This window comes from Martes martes (assembly GCF_963455335.1).
Source record: "Martes martes genome assembly, chromosome: 3".
NCBI classification, from domain to species: domain Eukaryota; kingdom Metazoa; phylum Chordata; class Mammalia; order Carnivora; family Mustelidae; genus Martes; species Martes martes.
In genome coordinates, this window is record NC_137890.1 from 59,250,032 (window position 1) to 59,272,277 (window position 22,246).

Below are 22,246 nucleotides of genomic sequence, written 5' to 3' on the forward strand. Positions count from 1 at the left end.
CTTTTCTTTCTAATCACATCTTTCCTACCTTCTACTTGTATCTTCTCCTAGGTTCTTTCATATCTTTCTCAACTTTCTGTCTCCCTGCTTTTGCTCATACTAATTTAGCTTAGTCCTGTGATCACACTAGGGAGATAAAAATCAAGGAACAGTGGGGTTGGAATTCAATATTCAAAAATTTCATCAGAGAGGTTTTTTTTTTAGAAAAGGTAGGAGCCTAATGAAAACAGCAGTTTTACATATGTTAAATGGTTAAGAAGTACATAAATGCTATGATAAATATGACCCTGTACCTTGAAAAAGACCTGGCACTTGCTAATGAAGGTGATGGGTGTTAGAAGAGATGCATCTTGTGAGTTATTTTGAAATAGAGAAAATAGGGTTATCTGAAATCAGCTGGAAAATTTTAACATCAAATGTGGATGGACAGGACTCATAACATGTGGTACACTGAGATTGTTGGCAGGTGTCTGAAGTGTGTGCATGTGGTTATTTTGTGTATTCCCATGTAGCTTGGTTTAGCAGGGTGGTTTTTGCATTCATGTAGTACTTCTCACAAATGAAATGACACAAAAACAAACATGAAATGTGTATTATGTTCAAATTGCTCCCTAATATATCAATCATGTTGGAACACATTTGTTTCAAAATGAGTGTTATAGCAGAAAGCAGGTCTTTGGTATTAGGCAGCCCTAGATTTGAATGGAAACCGATTATGTACAAGTCTTTAAACTGGAGATAATAGTATACAGTTCCAGGACTGGTTGTGAGGATCAACTGAAGTAATTGCGTATGCGCCTGGCATTTAGTTAAGCGCTAAATGTTAGACATTTCTCTACTCATGTAATTTTTAAAAATGTATATGCATATACATATATATGTGTTAGAGTATGCTAAAATGTACTGTATACCTATTGTTGCAATTTTGCTAATTTGAGTAACTACAGATCTTTGTTTTTTTTAGTGGCATTTACTTCTCTCTTATTCTCACTTCTTTTCTTCACTTCTCATTCACACTTTTGTTTCTGTTTTTCTCTATTCCTAAAGACCACAATATACATACAAAGTACCACAGCTACACTTTCAGGGAGCCCAGAAATTATATTTGATTTACTCTTTAATAGTCCTTGGCCTTCAATAACCAATAAAGGAGCCCCAAAGCAAAGAATCTGTTTAAAGTCTTTAGGAGCTTGTCATGCTACCCATACACCATAAATATCTTTAGTTCTTCCTTCTCATAATTTCCATTTCGAACATTATTAACATTGTGGCCTTGCAAGTTGCTTAAAGATATTCAAATTGCTTTCATAAAAGCAGAATATAGAAGAAATTCTATAGGAGGAACGCTGTAGAGGTTGCACAGAAATGAAGCTTAACTGATAAAATTAAACACACATTACCTGTTGTGCACTTGAAACTAATGTAACACTGTATGTCAATTATACTTCAATAATAAGGTTTTTAAAAAACCACACCCACATTTCTAATTGTAAACTAATTGCTAACCCTTGGCCAAATTTGGAAATCTTTAGAAGGTCTTCTAATTAACTTCAACAAGATAAAAAAAAAAACTCAGTTATTCTGATTCTTCTTATACTACTGTGCTGCACATCTCATGTTCTTTCTTTTTTTTAGGAAAGAGGAAGGTGAGTAACAAAAATTAGACAACACCATTACTCCTACTGGTTGTATTTGCAAAACACCAGAGTAGTCTCCTAAAGCCGAGAATGTCATGTTTTTTCTCACTTTTCCTGCACTACTCTGGCCCCCTGCTGGTACCGAGCTGCAGTGGCACCCGCAATATTCAGCCCCAGCATTAAGATCTACCATGCCAGTCCAAGGAATGACTGCTTTGTTTCCCTAATGCTAAGATAGTATCATCTACAGCTATATCTATTCAGAAATAGGGGCGCCTGGGTGGCTCAGTGGGTTAAAGCCTCTGCCTTCAGCTCGGGTCATGATCCAGGGGTCCTGGGATCGAGCCCCACATCAGGCTCTCTGCTCAGCAGGGGGCCTGCTTCCTCCTCTCTCCTCTCTGTCTGCCTCTCTGCCTACTTGTGATCTGTCAAATAAATAAATAAAATCTTAAAAAAAAAAAAAGAAATAAATAGATGTACATATATAGCCTCCAAATGCTTTTCTGTGATAAGCTATTCTGAATATTTTTCAGATATCAAGCGGCTAGTTTCATGACTATTGTCTCTTTGGTATTAGGCAGCCTTAGATTTGAATGGAAACCCATTGTGTATAAGTATCTGTCTTTAAACCGGAGATAATAGTATACAGTTCCAGAACTGGTTGTGAGGATCAACTGAAGTAATATGCGTATGTGCCTGGCATTTAGTTGAGCACTAAATGTTAGACATTTCTCTACTCATGTAATTTAAAAAAAAAAAAACAAACCTTGGGCACATATTAATAGTAGTACATCAGTCCACTTGTGGTTGCCCTGTCACTACTCTGGAATGAGATAGATCCACTGGAGGACTCACAGCAGTGTGTCATCAACCTTGTTTATTAAGCACTTAGTAGATACAAAGTGCTATACTAGGTACTCCAGAGATACACATACCCTCATGCCAATAAGCCATTAACTATGTGCTTAAGGACTTTTGAACTTGCCTTATCTACCAACCAGACCAAAATAATTCCACTAAAAGAATTCTGGATGCAGCATTTTAGAAAAGCATGGGATAGGGATAATACAGAAACCCTGGACTTTAGCTTGCGTCGTGCCCAAGTCAATTAACATCTCGGAGCTTTGTTCTATATATTTAGCTAGGAATACTCCATCTATCTCTCACAGGCTTATGGAAATTTTATATTACACAGACACATTAAGTAAATAACTAGACAAATTAGTAAACTACGAAAGTAGTAAAATGGAATAGATTTAAAAAATAAACTTTTTTTCTATGACAGAAAAATATACTATCCCTATGACCAAAAGAAGAGAACTTCAGAATGTGGAGTGTTCAACAATACCAAATGCTGCAGAGTAGTGATAAATATCCTGCCTAAATCTATCATCTAATTTCTAAGACCCTCTTTCAATTCTTAGAAAGCAAAAGTATTAGAGGAAAAAAGGATCTTCAGAAAACCACTCAAAACAAGGAAAGGGTTCTCTTAAGAACTCATATTCCCCTAAAATACTAAAGATACAGGCCGATTGAGAGACCAAAGCCAAGCTGGGACCACCCAGTATACCACAGTACAGTAAGCATAAAGCAGAGAGAGCACTCCAAGGCAGTCATCCTTGGGAAACTGGTAATATTGGCTCTGATCAGGTAGCATGGTTCAACTACCATGCCTAGAAGACTGGATGAAATGTTGGAGTCTTAGTAGTGCCAAGACACAGAACAGTCAGTGACAGAATCAGGAATGTAAGAGGTTAAGTGTTGGAGGCACAAGCATATAATACTGTTTCCAGGTATCTGATAAGGAATGGAAGGAGAACTTGAGGGCTAAAGAAAGGGGTTTTTGTTTGCCTTTTTTTTTTTTTTAACTTTGAATTCTCAGTAGATTGAGTGGGACAGATACGAGGGAGATGCAAGATGAGAAGAGGATAATTGATGGGGTGAGATTCTTGAACTCACAATGGAAGGATCAAGAATATAAGTCAAAAGTTTAACATCCTAGAAGAATGATACATGTTTTTCTGAAATAAGAAGGAAAGATAAAGTCTGAATAACGAAACTGTCCAAGTAAAGATGAATGATGTTAGGGGGCACAAATTTGCCTTAATTTTCTCAGAAAAGAAGGACTCAAGGTCATCTGAAGAGAATGAGGGTAGAATAATAGAATGTGCCTTTGACCAGAGTAAAAACTGATCTTATCCAAAAAAAAAAAAAAAAAATCATACAAATATAGTAAGAGCTAAAGACTGTAATTCATGTATACCAAATTCCAAGTTTATTAGTTACAATTCCCTGTCTTTCCGAAAAATAGAACCACACTAAGTGAAACGCAGGTTATGATTTTCTTCCAACTTCTTAATTTAAGGAGTAACAAAGGATAAGGTAAGAATTAATGGAATCCTAAAATACAATATATAACCAGCATCATAACCAACAAAAATGGGCTTAGTGCTATAACCACTGTTAGATGGTAATAATTCTCATATTTCTCTGCCCTTATTTGCTGGATCTGATTTCTGTTTTCTCCATAGTTGATACTTTTTTTTTTTTTAAGATTTTATTTATTTATTTGACAGACAGAGATCACAAGCAGGCAGAGAGGCAGGCAGAGAGAGAGGAGGAAGCAGGCTCTCCGCTGAGCAGAGAGCCTGATGTGGGGCTCGATCCCAGGACCCTGGGATCATGACCTGAGCCACCCAGGCGCCCCTCCATATAGTTGATACTTTTGTGAAAAGTTCTTGCTTGAATGAGTTAAGAATACAATATATCTTTTAATAAAAGAACAACCCCACCCTATTGAGCGCTAATGCACATTCTCTCTTCTTCCAATTTTCCAAGTTTTTACAAAGTCTCACTTTTCTACAAATTATCGAAATCAGAACTAATGAAAATGTTATGTTGGAAAGTCACATTCTAAACCTGTTATAAATCTTTAAAAGTACAATTTGTGAGCTGGTACTCTGGAGCCAAGAAGAAAAACAGTATTTAAAAAGAACACAGAAAGGAAAAAGAATGAAGTAGACTGAGTAAAGGGACAGAAAGCCTTGAGTTATGAATTACTTGGTTTAAAATGTCAAGGGAGCAGCCATCCAAAAAATAAATAAATAAATAAAATCTAGCCATTTGCAATAACGTGGATGGAACTAGAGGGTATTATGCTAAGTGAAATAAGTCAATCAGATAAAGATAATTATCATATGATTTCACACTCTCACTCATATGTGGAATTTAAGAAACAAAACAGAGGATCATGGGGAAGGGGGGAAAAATAAAACAAGATGAAACCAGAGAGGGAGACAAACCACAAGAGACTCCTAATCATAGGAAACAAACAGGGTTGCTGGAGGGAACCGGGTGGAGTGATGGGGTAACTGGGTGATGGACATTAAGGGGGGCATGTGATGTAATAATCACTGGGTATAAGACTGATGAATCACAGGCCTGTACCTCTGAAACCAATAATACATTATGTTAATAACACATTATGTTAATTAACTGAATTTAAATAAAAAATGTAAAAAAGATTAAATGTCAAGGGAAACTAGTCTCAAAGTATCTCTTTCTATGTGCTTATGAAGCATGTTAATAATGAAAAGTTCTTTTAGCCAAGATATTTAATTTTCAGATTTGACCGTGGCCATTTATGACAAACAAACACGTAGCATTTATAGTAAAACATATTCAGGTAATTTATCGAATGGAAAAATATCTATAAAATTAGTTCAGTAATTATAGGTCAATTCCATTACCATAACCCTTTAGACTTACAAAACATGATCTGGAGTAGGAAAATAATTACAATCTATTAATTACTATTAATTACAATATATCAATAATTTTAATCAAAGAAAAATATCTTTAATAAATGCAAACACAAAATTGCATCTTGTTTTACAAAACAAGCATTTATTGATTCTTTTAAAATGTATCTTTTTGCATTTTGATTTCAAAATAAATGCTAATTGTAGAAAAAAAATTCTATTTTACATGCTTCTCTATTGCTTAAAAAAATCTCCTGCCTTCCTTTTCTCTAATTCCACCTCCTAAAGTTAACTACTGTTGACAGTTTAGTTCTGTTCTTTCATTTTTTTCCAGACATACACAGACACGATTTATTTGCTTAAATACAAACATGGTTTTAAAAACTGGTTTCATACCATACATTCTGCTTTATAAGTTATTTTTGTTTCTTAACAATAGATCCTGGTTTCCTTACATGGCAGATTTAACAGAAAGACCATTCTTTTTAAGAAGCTGCATGGTGTTCCTTAATATTGGTGTGCCACAATTTATTTAACCATTTCTCTATATGTAGACAGGTTGATTCTGCTTCATTTTTTTCTTTCCTATTTTATAATCTTTTCAAAACTTATTCAGGGATAATTTAAGCATAAGTTAGGATCTAAAAATCATGATGCTAGTTCTCCTTTGAAAGAAGCTATAAAATGATCATCTAATAGTAATAAACTTTTCCTTAAAGAAAGATCTTGGCTTTTCATAGCAGATAAACATATACAAAAGTTGTCACTGTTTTCAGTACAATGTCATATCAATAATTCGGAAGACTTAGACATGCAGCCAGTTTTCAAACTAACTGCACATTATAGCCTAATTCTCCACTATTACATTTAACAATTTTTATTGGTATTTTTACAAGCCTACTGTAGTACCAAGCTCTCTAAAGAATTCAAAAGAACTCTGTGATAAAGGACCTGCCTTCAAGAAGCTTATGACTCTTGGGGAAAAAAACACAACACAGTTATCTGTACGAAATAATTATACTTTTTTGAGAATAAAAAGACTGAACAAAATGTAAAAGGAAGAGTAAATGATTAATCAAGGGACCAAGTATCACAACCTAGAATATAGATATTACCTAGTGAGGGGAGAAAAGGTAAAGGGTTAATGGAAGAAATGGGAATTTAGATGCACTTTGAAAAAGTACTAGGATTTGGATAGTAAGATAGAAGGAGGGGGAAGATATTTCCAGCAAGGGGAAATGTTTTAGCAAAAACATAAAGACTGGAATGAAAGAAGAAAGAAGAAAGAAAAGGAAATGGGAAAGAGGTAGGAAAAAAGGAGAAAAAGTCATGGTTAAGAGGAAAACATACAGGAAACACTGTTCAGGAAATCTTCCAATAACCTATATCTCATTAGCCAGAAAAGGCTAAAATGGCTCCCCCTAAGTGCAAAAGAACCTAGAAAAAAAATGAGTATCTGGCATTTTTCAGCCTCAATCATGAGAAGTCATGAAAGTGGGAGGTTTGGTATGACTTTTGCATAGACAATCAATAGTCTGCCACAAAAGTTAAGTAAAAAACAGTAGAGATATATAAATTAGTGATCACAACTATGCTTTTTGAATATATATTCCTAAATTTCAGAAATTAAATGGCTTCCTCAAAGTTGTTTGCAAAGTTGTTTTTAAGTTCATACAAATTTGAACAAAATCCTTGAAATTAATATTCATCATTATCTATACAGCATTTTATAATATCAAAGAATGTTCATATATATGTTCTTTACAAAAGCCTTGAAAAGAACAAGAAGGAAATATTATCATAGTAGCACCACTTTACAGATAAGAAATATATAACAAATGTTATTAGTACAGCAGATTCAGATTAAAAAAATTGAAACTGAAAGGTTAAAAAGCTTGACTTGGATGCCAGCTTGTTGGTGGAATCACCAGGGTTCAAATCCTCTGGCATTTCTACTAATATCAGCTATTTGGTTTTGTACAGCTTTATATCTGAAATAACATTTGGCTAATTGTGATTTCAAAATTACTATAATTTTGATCTTTTATATTTAAAAACATCTCCTTACTAGCAGAGATTGTTTTGTGAAGATATGTGCACCACAAGATATTTTCTGAATAGATGAGTTTATGAATAGTTTTAATTCATTTTTGGTTAACTCCCACAATCAAGAATTATCAAGAATTTGGGCATAAATATTGCTTCAAAAGTTATTTTAATAACCATTTCTCTGGCAACAAAAGGGAATTCTTTCCTTCCCACAAATCAAAGTTCTTTATTTAGACTTCTTTTATTTTCATTATTATTCACTAATTCTATGTTCATATCTGCTCAACATTGCTTATCGTGCACTGTTATAAAATGATAACCTCACAATTCTTCATACTTTGGATATATTTTCTTTCTCTTTTGTTTCGACAGCAAGTACATGGAATTTATTCTGGGATATCACACAACTAGTGGGCTGAATGTTTTTCCTGGGTGACTGGCTGGACCGAATGGTGATATTGTCTAACAAATACTTCTTTTTTTTTTTTTTCAATTTTCCACTTATAATAGTTATCACTTAATAATTCTCTTAGTTATAGCTGCCTCTTAGAAAGTTGCTTGATCTTAGTCTGCACTGGCTCCATGCCCAATTAACTATCATTGTCTCTCATCACCCTCTTAGTACACTGCAAATCATTTGGCATTTCTAGCCACAAATGTTAGAAGAAATCTAATGATTTGGACTCTTCTGGGTTTCTAGATCAGAAGCTTGTGAGAGTTCTTGGTAGTTGGGGAATGAATGAAGGTCAATCAGGTTCTGCAGTAACGGAGAGGAAAAATAACTGAGATGCTAATCATTTTCCTCATTTTTCTGATATACTTTTCTTTCTTCATAGCACTTGGGTCTGTTCTTGTGGCCACATCTCCTCTGTCTTCTTCTGTGTTTAGTTAGGAAGAGTATACAGGTATTCCTGACTGGTGCTGCCATATTTGACTTTGTTGATGCCACACCTGAGTTTCAAAGGTTCCATTTCACATTGAGAAATGGGTAAAGTTTCAGGAGTGCTGTTGCGCCACCACCAGTGTCTGCTGGGTCGGGGTAGGGGGTGGGGGGTGGGGTTGGTGGTAGGGGTGGAGAGGAAGAGAAAAGCCCTGGGGCTACAAGACCTGGCCCAGCCCCAGGAACAAGACCTGCTCAGAGTGTGTGGCCCAACACCTATTTTCTCTCATTTCTTAAAATTTATTTTCTTTCAAAAAATTTTATTTTCTTTCTTAGCTACTTAGTAAATTAGATGCAAATGGTGTTTCTATAAAATAGCAAGATCCTTGATTCAATTAAGGGGAAAAAAGAGCCTTGAATATTTCATGGAAAAAATCATTTTTCACAAATTTTTCCTCTCCAGAGTATTTCTATTGATAAATACAGGAGGAGAATATTTTAAAGTGTTCCTTGTAACTTTTCGGATATAAGCAGGTGATAATATTAAATAAGCCATAAATTATTAAATGCCAAATAAATATATAGAGTTAAAAAACAAACCCAAATAACAATAAACAGTATTTATTGATAGTCACATAATGAAATACACACGGTGTCATGAATATTACCAGTTTATACAACCAACAGAAGATTTTGCAAATTGTCTTAAATTGCGAAATACATGCACTATGTTGATATTTGGATATGCCGGCATCCACAAGGTAATGTGCAAAATTTAGTGCTCAATTCTCTTTCTTCTTTCCTCATACTTCCTCTGTCACCCCTCCCCTCCAACTGGCTAAAATACAAAGGGCCTCCAGTTATCTGAAGGGCTATGTATCCTTATCCAGTAAGTCCAAGACTGAGGCTGCCTGGGCCACCATTCTCCAAGTCTTTTCCTTTTTTAAGTCCCTTGAGATGCACTTGATAATAAATCCAATTCTTGAGTTCTTACCCAACATCCCAAAGTAACGAACATTTCTCAAGTGCTTTTTATGTCCCAGGTACCATGCTAGGTAGTTTCAACTACATTATCAATTCTCCTGAATGTTGTAAGACACAATTCTACCCAGAAAACAGTCCTGTTAAAATAAATCTCCCCATTACTTCATTCTGCCTCTCATTATGAAGTCTGCACACCGTTCCAACTAAAGAAATGTACCATATTTAATAAAGCTACTATGATAGGTGATTTAGATTGCTTCCTTTTTCTCTATCATTAATAATGCGACACATATCCTTTAAGCAAGTCTTTGTGCCCATTTCTGATAATTTTCTTAATATAGATTATATGGTGATTTGGCCCTAAAGACCACTCTTCTCCCCAACTATTCATTCTCTTTCTCCCATGTGTTTAAGGTGAAGCATTACTGATCACGTGCCACATGCCATCACCTACTTAGTTCTGGACATCAGTCCCTAGTTCAGTTTTCAATATTTCTCTTTATCTAAACTGCAGTGTCTTGCTATCACTCCTTTGGCCAACAATCCATAGCTTCTTGCATCAGTTTCTCCCACCTTAAGCCTCTGACAGTCAGAACACCTAGAAAGGCAGCATGGTATAAATTAAAGATGGGAGTAATTACTGTTAAATTAAGTCATAAATTTAGTGCAATGCCAGTATCATAAGAAAGCCAATTTCGAGTTAAGAATGTGATCCGTAGCTCTAGTTCTAAATTACTTAGCAGAGTGTAAAAATGATAGAAGGAAAAAAATTACGAAAAAATATAATTATGGATATACTTACAATTAAACTCATAACACTTTCTGATTTTCTATTTCAAAAGCATAATTCAGAAGTCTACAATATACTGTTAATGCAAATTACAGTGGTGGTATGTTAAGGCAAGAATAAAGGTCATTTAGGGCCATCACTTAATTCTTTTATTGAATATTCAGTGTTCTCAAAGAGACATGTTTCTCCATTAAAAAGTTCTATTTTGGGGGGCACCTGGGTGGCTCAGTTGGTTAAGTGTCTGCCTTCGGCTCAGGTTATGATCCGGGGTCCTGGGATCAAGTCCCGAGTTGGGCTCCCTGTCAACGGGGAGCCTGTTTCTCCCCCTTCCCCACTTGTACCCTCTCTCTGTCTCACTCTCTCTCTCTCAAATAGATAACATCTTTTTTTAAAAAGTTCTATTTTTTCTTCGAATATCCTAAGCCCTTCTTAGCTATAATTTTAAAAACTTTTTATATCTGACAAGGGGTTAAATCCAAAATACATAAAGAAAAAAAAATACATAAAGAATTCATTCAACTCAATAGCAAAGAAATAAACAATCCAATTAAAAAATGAAAAGGGACCCCTGGGTGGTTCAGTTAGTTAAGCATCCGACTCTTGATCTCAGCTCAGGTCTTGATCCTGGAGTTGTGAGTTCAAGCCCGTGTTGGGCTCCATTTTGGGTGTAGAGCCTATTTTTTAAAAAAGGACAGAGGATCTGAATAGATATTTTTCAAAAGAAGACATACAGGGGATGTATGTCTTCAAAAGAAGACATACAGGGGATGTATTGGCTCAGCTAGTTAAGCATCCAACTCTTGATTTCGGCTCGGGTCATGATTTTGGGATTGAGCCCTGTGTCAGACTCTGCACTCAGCATGGAATCTGCTTATCTCTCCCCCTCTGCTCCTTCCCCTACTCACTCACTCTTTCTCTCTCAATAATTAAATCTTAAAAATAAAGAAAAGACATACAGATAGCCAACAGACACATCTGAAGAGACTCCACATCATTAATCATCAGGAAAATGCAAATCAAAACCACAAAGAGATATCACCTCACATCTTTTAGAACGGCTATCATCACAAGAAATAACTGTTGGCAAGAATGTAGAGAAATGGAAACCTTTAGGCACTGTCAGTAGGAATATAAATTGGTGCAGCCACTATGCAAAACAGTACAGACATTTCTTTAAAAGAGTTTAAATAGAACTACCATATGATACAGCAATTCCACTTCTGGGTATTTATAAAAGGGAATGAAAACACCAATTTGAAAAAAAATGCAACCCCATGTTTTTCATGGCATTATTTACATAGCCAAGATAGAGAAACAACCTAAGTGCCCATCGATGGAAGAATGAATAAGGAAGATGTGATCTATATGTATATCTACATATCTATCTATATATAGTAATGGGATACTATTCATAAAAAAGAACGAAGTGTTGCCATTTGCAACAACATGGGTGGAACTTGAGGGCATTAGGCTAAGTGACATAAGTCGGGCAAAGAAAGACAAATACCATACAATCTCACTTATACGTGGAATTAAAAAAAAAAATAAAACAAAACCAAGCTCACAGTTAAGAGAACAGATTGGTGGTTGCCAGAAGCAGGGGATGGGGGGAGCACAAAATGGGTGAGGAGACTCAAAAGTACAAGCATCTAGTTATAAAATAATTCATGAGGATACAATATACAGCATGGCAACTATAGTTAACTCTGTATTGCATATTTGGAAGTTGTTAAAAATCTTTTAAGATTTTTACATCTTACATAAATCTTATAAGCCAAAAAAAACAAGGAAAAAATTTTTGTAACTATCTGTGGTGATGGATGTTAACTAGACTTACTATGGTGATGATTTTGTAAAATATACAAACATCGAATCATTATACACCTTATGTTATATGTCAGTTTAAAAACAAACAAACAAACAAAGCATTTTTAGAATTCAAGCCCCTAAAGATAACTTGTCAAACTTCCCTTTGAAACTTTCTGTACCGAGAATAACAGAATAACTTATGTGGTTAAACTGTCTATACACATAAGTTTCATTCTGTCTCACAGCCCTTTAAACTATAGCTCACATACACATTCAGTTTTCTGGACCCAAGTTATCTATGTGAAAATGATAGATTCATGTCTGAGTCAACCCCAACCTCCCATGAGAAGAACTAAGTTATGATCTGCATTACATTAACATGGTTTCTGTGATACAAAAACATGAAAGACATTTACAACACATAGTTCTAATAACTGAGATAAAAAATATTCAAAAACCCTGAAGAGACGACGTCTAGCTCTCTAACTAGACAAGCACTTAACCAAATTAAGGTAAATGATCTCATGTGGCTTGATGATAAGTCAAATTAACAAAATAAAGCAACTATTCCAATCAAATCAATGACATTTCTATATACTAGTGATAGAAACCTAGAACAGGCAAAGTAAAATGTGATTTTATTTTAAAATTCTTAAATATCTGAGAATTAATTTAACTCGGGACTTCAATTAAGTCTAAGAAAATTATATAACCCATAGTTTTAAGTCAGTAAGTATTCATTCACTTAATTCTTTTAAGTTGTATTTTTTCCCACTGAAAATTCATTTTTAAAAATTTAGGGACAGGGACGCCTGGGTGGCTCAGTTGATTAAGCATCTGCCTTCAGCTCAGGTCATGATCTCAGGGTCCTCGGATGGAGCCTGCTTCTCCCTCTGCCTCTGCCCCTCCTCCCTACTCATGCTCGCTCTCTCTCTCTCTGACAAATAAATAAATAAATAAATAAATAAATCTGTCTATATTTAAAAGATAAAATAAAAATTAAAAAAAATTTAGGGACAATAACACACAAAATCTCAACCTGTTAACACAAAAGCTGGTTTTTTTTTTTAGAATACTTCCTAAAACTTTATCATATATATACATACATTTCACATAACTGTAGTAGCAGTATAAAATTTCGCTACCTTGTTTTGCTAATGATATAAAACATTAATCATGTTTCTATACAGATATTTTGGGGAAAATTATCCTTTGTAACACCACAGTATTAACGTACAGTAATTTACCCACCAATGCTGACATTTAGGCTCTTATGATCAATCCTGTCAAAAATTCTTCTTGCATTTTCCCCCTCCTTATTCGGTTTATTTTCTCAGGACAAAGTCTCACATATAGTTCTACTAAATTAAAATATACAATTTGAGTATCTTGGTATATATAAGTGATTTAGGAAAGTATTATGCTAATTAAAAATGCTGCTGGCATGAGTACACTGTGAGATTCACATAAACCTCACCATCTCCAACTACCTTTCTGAATCCCTGCTTATTTAGAGAGATATAAAATGTTCTCTGTTTTAATTTGCATGTGTTTGATGGCTTGTGAGACTGGACATTCCCCTCTGTGTTTGTTTTTGAATTTCTTCTTATGAGAAATTTAAATTCACACTGGTATTTCATTTACCTACCAGGATACTGAGATTTCTGTTATAAAATTTAACAAGTTCTTTAAATTTCTTATAAATGTTAATCTTTGTCATTTAGCTCAAATATTTCTCCTAATCTCGTTTCTTTCATTTTTGGTTTTATTAACATTCATTTGTACAAAAAAATCTTATGCAATTGTTAAACTACAAAACACTCTTAGTGTTTTTTAACTCTAAAGCTGAGAAAGCTACTAGTTGCCCACAAAGTCGATAAATATGCTAGTAACTGGAATGCTTATTTTCTTTTTAATTGGACCACAGTTTATTTACATCTATGATATTAATTTTTTTTAAGTAGGCTCCACACCCAGCATGGAGACTAACATGGGGCTTGAACTCACAACCCTGAGATCAAGACCTGAGCTAAAATCAAGAGTCAGACACTTGACAGAGTGAGCCATCCAGACTCCCCTACGATATTAATTTAAATTTAGTTACAGAATTAGAAATTTGTAGTAAACTAGACATGTCCTATCTCACATGCTGCTAACCGATGTGAAATAAGATAGGATTTTTCAGGACGCCTGGGTGGCTCGGTTGGTTAAGCATCTGCTGTCAGCTCGGGTCATGATACCAGGGTCCTGGGATCGAGCCCCACGTCGGGCTCCCTGCTCAGTGGAGAGCCTGCTTCTCCCTCTCCCTCTGCTCTTCTACCTGCTTGTGCTCACTCTCGTTCTCTCTCTCAAATAAATAAATAATATTTTTTTAAAAAGAAAAGATAGGATTTTTCATGGTACCAAGAGAAAGGGGGAGAAGAGAGTAAGGTAACTCAAATAATGTGAAATACTATAAGTAATCTGAATACTATAAATTTAACTGTAACATTTACCACAGAAATGTATAACATTACCTAAAGAGATAAAATGGCTTCTAGGGCTGCATTACTTGGTTATAGCCTAACTGAAACTGTTAACATATCTATTTTAAAAGATGAATGCGGGGCTCTTGGGTGGCTCAGTCAGTTAGGCGGCTGCCTTCAGCTCAGGTCATGATCCCAGGGTTCTGGGATCGAGCCCTGCATTGGGCTCTCTGCTCAGCAGAGAACCTGTTTCTCCCTCTCCCTCTGCCTGCCTCTCTGCCTACTTGTGTCCTGTCTGTCAAATAAATAAATAAAATCTTAAAATATATATATATATAAAAGATGAATGCATCATTCAGAGGAGACACTGGTTAGCCACTCAAACATACACTGAGAGGAAAAGGTTAAATTTGGCAAGGCCGATTCAAGTACACTCTAGGAGAGTTGTCTGGTACCTGGTATTTCTGCTATATAGTAAGGTTAGTATAGAGATGGCTGCCCGAGGCTATCTTTGCCTGATGTCATTAAATAGTTTAATCCTAACTAATAAATCCTGCTGTTCAATATTTAGATGGTCACATCTATTCCCTCCGTTTTCATAGAATCCCCTGGTGCATCCACATTTGATATTCGTTCTGCCACTATAAGTTAAATTTTCGAGAATTTTTAATAAGTGGGATCAAATACTGTATATTCTTTTTTGTCTGGCTTCTTGTATGTATTATAATTGTTCTGAGATTCCTCCTCTTTGTCAGGAGGGATATACCATAACTTGGTTATTCATCTTCCTGTTGATAACCACTTTGGAAAAACCTGGCAGCTTCTTAAAATGTACAACACCCACCTACCACATGATGCAACTATTTCACTCCTATGTATTTATCAAGAAAAAAGACAGCAGGGGCCCCTGGGTGGCTCAGAGGATTAAAGCCTCTGCCTTTGGCTCAGGTCATGATCCCAGGGTCCTGGGATCAAGCCCCGCATCGGGCTCTCTCCTTGGCAGGGAGCCTGCTTCCTCCTCTCTCTCTCTGTCTGCCTCTCTGCCTACCTGTGATCTCTCTCTGTTGAAAAAATAAAAAATAAAATCTTAAGAAAGAAAAAAGACAGCATATGTCCATATAAAGACTTGTACATGAATATTCATGGTATCTTTATCTGTAGTAGCTTAAAATTGGAAACAGCCCGTTTCCATCCATACGTGAATGAATAAATAAGTGAATTGTGGTATATCCATAAAATGACATATTACTCAGCAATAAAAAGGAATAAACTGTGATACATTCAACAACATAGATGAATCTCAAAATACTAGGCTGAGTAAAAGAAGACAAAAAAATGAGTACTTACTTCTTGTCTTCTGTTCATTTTGCTTTTTCTTTTCCCTCATTTCATTGTTTTCCTTCTCTGGTTTAAAAAAGAAACACTCTAAGAGTGCCTGGCTGGCTCTGTTGGTAGAGCATGTGACCCTTGATCTTGGGATTGTAAATTCAAGCCCAATGTTGGGTGTAGAGATTACTTAAAAATAAAATCTTAAAAAAAAACCCACTCTTATTTGTCTTCTTCCATTGGTTACATTTGAAATGTTTCTACCTTTGGTTCACATAGCACATGGACCTTAGAATACGGAAATTCCAATCAATCCCTGATTTACATGGCACAGTGGGCCAATACAATATTGTAGTTCTGCCTTGCTTGTTAACAACAAATTAGACATTACAGTAGTGCCCGGTTACCTGTGGGGGATATGTTCCAAGACCCCCAGTAGAGGCCTAAAGCCACAGATAGTACTGGACCCTATATATATGTACCATATATATTACATATAGAGAGAGCTCATACACACACACACACACACACACACACACACACACACCCTTGAACAACAACGGGGCTTGGAGAATGCAGTTGAAAATCCATGTGTAACTTTGGACTTGCCAAAAACTTCCCTTCCCTATTATTGACTGGAAGCCTTACTGATAACATGAAGAGTCGGTTAACACATATTTTATATATTATAGGTGTTATATACTGTATTCTGTATACTGTATAAAGTGAGCTAGAAAAAATGCTACTAAGAAAATCATAAGTTAGAGAAAACACATTTACTGTACTGTACAAAACCTGCAGTTTAAACCCATGCTGTTCAGTGGTCAATGTCCTATATTTTTTCTATTCATACATACCTACATATGATAAGGTTTAATTTATATATTAGGAACAGTAAGAGATTAATAACCAATGAAATAGAATAATTATAACAATATATTATATTAAAAGTTATGTGAGTGTGATGCCTTTATCTCTCAAAATATATTATTGTGCCATATTCACGTCTCTTCTTGCAATGATGTGAGATAATAAAATGCCTACATGATCAGACGAAGTAAGGTGAATGATATAGGTACTGTGATATAGTTATTATGCCACTAATGATCTTCTGATGATACATCAGGAGGAGGACAATCTGCTTTTGGACTGTGGCTGAACAAGGGTAAGTGAAACCACAGATAAGAGGTCACTACTATAGGGGTGCCTGGCTGGCTCAGTCAGTGGAGCGTGAAACTCTTGATCATGGTGTTATGAGTTTGAGCCCCATCCTGGGCACAGAGATTACTAAAAATAAAAATCTTTTAATAAAGGGGGGGAGCAACTATATTATTATTACTGTTTTCTTCCACCAATGTTGGCTTAGCTTTACTCATGTTTTATTTATTTTCTATTTCTTCTTTTATTTCATACCTTCCTTTTAGGACCATTTTCCTTCTTGAAGTATACCATTTAGAAGGGTATTTTTTATTTTTATTTTTTAATTTTTTTTTAAGATTTTATTTATTTATTTGACAGAGAGAGATCACAAGTAGGCAGAGAGGCAGGCAGAGAGAGAGAGAGGAGGAAGCAGGCCCCCCGCTGAGCAGAGAGCCCGATGCGGGGCTCGATCCCAGGACCCTGGGATCATGACCTGAGCCGAAGGCAGAGGCTTTAACCCACTGAGCCACCCAGGTGCCCCTAGAACAGTATTTTTTAAAGTGTGGGTTGTGACCTACTGGTCTCTCTATGCTTGGCATTCTACACCTGGACAACAGTAAGATGTATTTCTCTTTATTTACCCTGACTGGGATTCACTGAGTTCCTTAAATCTGACAACTGTGTCTTTTATCAATTCTGGAAAAACTTTAAAGGCAACTACAAATATTGCCTCATTCCTATTTCATGTTGGGTATTTTTTGTTTTGGAACTCTTGATTAGATCATCTCACAGTTTTTTATTTTCAATAACTTTTTTCTCTATGGATGGTCTTCTATGAAGTTTCTTTTTAACTGTGCCTCATGTTCTGGCATAAGTTAATCTTTAAGTTCTGTTATTACAATTTTCATTTCTGATATTCTAATTAGTTCTTATTTTAATGTGCTTTGTCACTTTTAAGTTCTATTACTCTTTATATTTTATTTATTAAACATTAAGTATTTATTTTATGTATTGGATATTTCTGATAGCAGAAGTCTCTGTAGATCTGTTTTAGTTGTTTATGGTTTCTGCTCTTTGTTCATAACATTTTGATTTTTCCCCCTTGGTATAGTCTGTGATTTTAAAATTTTTTTTGTATTTTCATTGACTTTTTTTAAAAAATTGTTTTAATCAGTATGTTCAATTAGCCAGCATATAGTACATCATAAGTTTCTGATATAGTGTTCAGTGATTCATTAGTTGCATATAACACCAGTGCTCATCACTACATGTGCCCTCCTTAATACCCACCACACTATTACCCCATCCCCCCACCCCCTCCCTTCACTGAACAGGAAGAAATCAGAGAGGGAAATCAGAAAGGGAGACAAACCATGTTCTGTGATTTTTAAAAAATGAGTAAGAGTCTATTTGTTAGAATTTTAATGATGATACTTTGACAACTGGGTTGGTAACTCCCCCCACGGAGGATTTTTAATTGATTCTGCCAAGTACCGAAAAGTGTTAGAGATCCAGGTCTATTCTAAATCAAAATTCTCCATTTGTGGGAGACTGTGAAAATAGGTATTCAGGGATCAGGAAAATAGTATAAATAAAGGCCTCAAATCCAAGTGAATGTGAGCTGGTAACTAGGAATTAGCAGGAAAGATTTTACTTTATTTTTGTTAAGTTTACTTATTTTTTTTAGCAATCTATACCCCCAATGCAGAGCTTGAACTCACAACCCCGAGATTAAGAGTTGCATGCTCTTCTGACTGAGCCAGCCATGTACCCCAATAAGACAGATTTTAACACCACCCAGAGCTGTCTGCCTCTCCAAGATGGTCTCTGATAAGGCTCCCTACCCTTTGGAGAACCCAAGGAATTTTCTCAGTCCCCATCCCTCTCCCTTCACAAGTTTCTATGTCAGCAGAAAGCCAAGTAGACCTCCCTGCAATTTTCCTTTATTTTTTTATGGGTTCATCAATTAGGTTTTTAAAATAGTGAATCTAAGGGCACCTGGGTGGCTCAGTGGGTTAAGCCTCTGCCTTCGTCTCACGTCATGATCTCAGGGTTCTGGGATCAAGCCCTGCATCAGGCTCTCTGCTCAGCAGGGAGCCTGCTTCCCTCTCTCTCTCTGCCTGCCTCTCTGCCTACTTGTGATCTCTCTCTCTGTCAAATAAATAAAAAAATAAATAAATAAACTGAATCTAGTGTTTTAGGTATTTGGTGGAGGGAGGGATTCAAGAACTCTTGTCTTTCATACTATCAGAAATAGAAGTCTATTTAATATTTCTGTAATTTCTTTATGAAATTTAAATCAGGATATTATAATTATTCCTGATAATTTTATTTTAGTGTGTTAGTGTAATCTATGAGTCTGCCAAGAACATTTATATTCTTGATGGAGTTGTTATATCAGCTTACCTTAGAAGTTGTATATCATCTGCAAATTTGTTTCAACTTTCTTAGCCTTCACCAAAGTCACTGATCAACACAGCTTCTGACAAAAAGAAAAGCTTCAAAATTAATTTTTAAATTCTTATAACAAATCCAATATATTTTCTTACTGTTCTCAGGTACATAGAATTACAAATTAAATTTCCATCATTATCATATATAGATAAGCCAAATTAAACCAGGGAAATCCCTCTACTCCAATTACTTCAAGTGCCAGAATTTTTCCAAAGTTGTGTTGAACTGAATGAAAACATTTTATCATTGGGGAAACCAGTAGTAGTGTGAAGGGGTGGCTTGGGTGAGGGGAGCCCTACCATCCCCAAAATCTCCATCAGCCCTCATCTTCCACAGGCGGAAACATAAGTTATTTAAAGTCATATCTTAAAGGCCAATTTTTATAAAAAGGCTGTGCAAAGCTTAGAAGAGCTTTTAAGTATCATAAAGGGAAGTTTTGAAAGGTGTTTCTTTGCTTTTCACAGCACCATGAAAACCCATGCCTACCAGATTTTTTTCTTTTCTGCTTTGCCATACTTTCAGTTTGTGTCTTTCACTAAGTCATCAATGGCAACTTTTACAAAATTTGTATCTCCAACATCAATGTAAGGACATTTGTGTATGTGTGCTTACATTTTCCCGTCAGAAATAGAAAACTTACACTTTTCTCCTTCAGTGCATTGCTCTTGCATGAAGAAAATATAAAACACTGACTTAGGGTCTGCATAGTTGTGTATATTCTGAGCAGCAACTACTGCTTTATTTTTTTTTTTTTTTAAGATTTTATTTATTTATTTGACAGACAGAGATCACAAGTAGGCAGAGAAGCAGGCAGAGAGAGAGGAGGAAGCAGGCTCCCCACTGAGCAGAGAGCCTGATGCGGGCCTCGATCCCAGGACCCTGAGATCATGACCTGAGCCGAAGGCAGAGGCTTTAACCCACTGAGCCACCCAGGCGCCCGCAACTACTGCTTTAAATAGAACATTTAGCTCCTGATGTTCTTTCTTCTCAATATTTGGTGTATATCCTGCAATAGTGTAGTAGAAAAAGCACAGGCTCTGGAATCACATAGATCTGGGTTTAAATCTCAACCTCCCACTCAGTAACTGTCTAATCTGAAGCAAATTACTTAACCTCTCTGTACCTCTTAAGAATAAAATATCAGAGTCTCAGAGTATCTGCAAGAGTCAAATGATACACCTAGTGCCTGACTTAGTGCCGTATAACAGGTACTGTTATGGAGCTGTCCTGTGTATTTTTGTACTTCACTTCCACTTTGCTCAGTCTGTCAAAGAACTTTCCAGATTGCATTTTCCTAATTTACAGCCTTGATGAACCTCTGTGGTTTTGTTCAATTACTGACATTTTGCAACATCTATTTTTCCCAACAATATACATAAAATACTTTAAAAATAGCAACATAACATCATACTGTTGAACACCCTGCTAAGAAAATGCAGTCCCAAATCTAGGTTCTAGAATTACAAGAAAGTGTTCCTTTTCTTGTATCGTTATGACACCAAAATGCTATATAGTTATGTAAACTTGTTTCCATTCCTTTTTAGTTTTTCTTTTTGTTCTACTTTTTAAATTTAGCTTTTATTTTTTGGAGTTTTAAAAAAGATTTTATTTATTTATTTGACAGAGAGAGAGAGATCACAAGTAGGCAGAGAGGCAGGCAGAGAGAGGGGGGAAGCAGGCTCCCCGCTAAGCAGAGAGCCCGATGCAGAGATCAATCCCAGGACCCTGAGATCATGACCTGAGCGGAAGGCAGAGGCTTAACCTACTGAGACCACCCAGGTGCCCCTAACTTTTGAATATGTAAACATACATGAATCAAAGATCAAACTATATAAATAAACTATAAGAAAAATCTCTTCATTGTCGGCACATTTCCCATTCCCTCCTTCTACCTATAGATTACTATATATATTATTCCATGCTTTTGGTTTTTTTCCCAGTTCCATAATATATTCTGCAGATCATTCAATGTTGTTGGTACATGCAGATTTTCCACATTTTCTTTAATGATTTCTGGGGGCAAGAGTGACTTGGAAGGGGAATGGAGATTATTCCATTGCTGGATGTAGTTTAGTTGCCTAGTCCCCTATTAATGAGCATTTAGGTCTTTGTCAGGCTTGTGCTAACATAAGTATTGCTGCTATGAGTAATTTTTTAGAAATGCCAGTTTATATTTTATGTCAATGTGTCTTTAGAACAGCCTCCTAGAAGTTAGGTGCCTGGTTCAAAACGTTAATGCATATCTAATATTTTTGGATACTACCAAATTCTGTCTCAAGCTTTGGGCTTTTGTATCCCTACCAGCAATTCATCAAGACGCCTCTTTCCCCATAGACCACAGAGCAGTATTATGTAATTTTGGATTTTGGTGAGAAAGGCTTGAGTGCAGCTGTAATTTTTAGTATAACTTTAATTTGTATTTCTCTTTGTATGACTTAAGTTAAACATCTTTCATATGTCTATCATCTGCATTTCTTTTTCTGCGAACTCTCATATCTTTGGCCCATTTTCTGCTAGGTTGATGGGCATTTGCTTTGACTTCTAGGGTAGTTTCATTAAGGAGGTTAGCCCTTTGTGATAGAAGTTCCAATATTTCTTCCTACCTTGTCATTTGTCTTTTTGCTTTGCTCATAGCACTTTTCAATATGTAAATTTCTTTAGTATATTGGAATTTATCATGGTTTTAATTTTTTCTGGGATGGAGTCATAGTGCTAAAATCCTTGACTTACAATTTCACAGACTTTAAATATGCTGTTCCATGGTTGTTCTGTTTTGCATGTTGCTGTTGAGAAATTTATTCCTATTGTCTTCTGCCTGGAAGCCCAGAATTTTTCATTATCTTCAATTTCCAATAGTTTTACTAAGATATGACTTGGACTGGACCACCCTAGAACAATTTTTACATTACACAAGGAGACTTTCTGAAGTGTAGATTTGAGTCTTCTGTTAA

At 35.7% G+C, this 22,246-nt stretch overlaps 1 protein-coding gene across 1 annotated transcript in view; it reads right to left on the reverse strand.

Moving 5' to 3' along the window:
* The window catches only part of CAB39L (calcium binding protein 39 like), a 115,505-nt gene that overhangs the window by 83,718 nt on the left and 9,541 nt on the right, over positions 1 to 22,246 (reverse strand). The window contains exon 2 of the mRNA XM_080799642.1: positions 19,248 to 19,323. The gene's annotated coding sequence lies outside the window, so the exon portion shown is untranslated. The remainder of the gene's footprint in view (positions 1 to 19,247; positions 19,324 to 22,246) is intronic.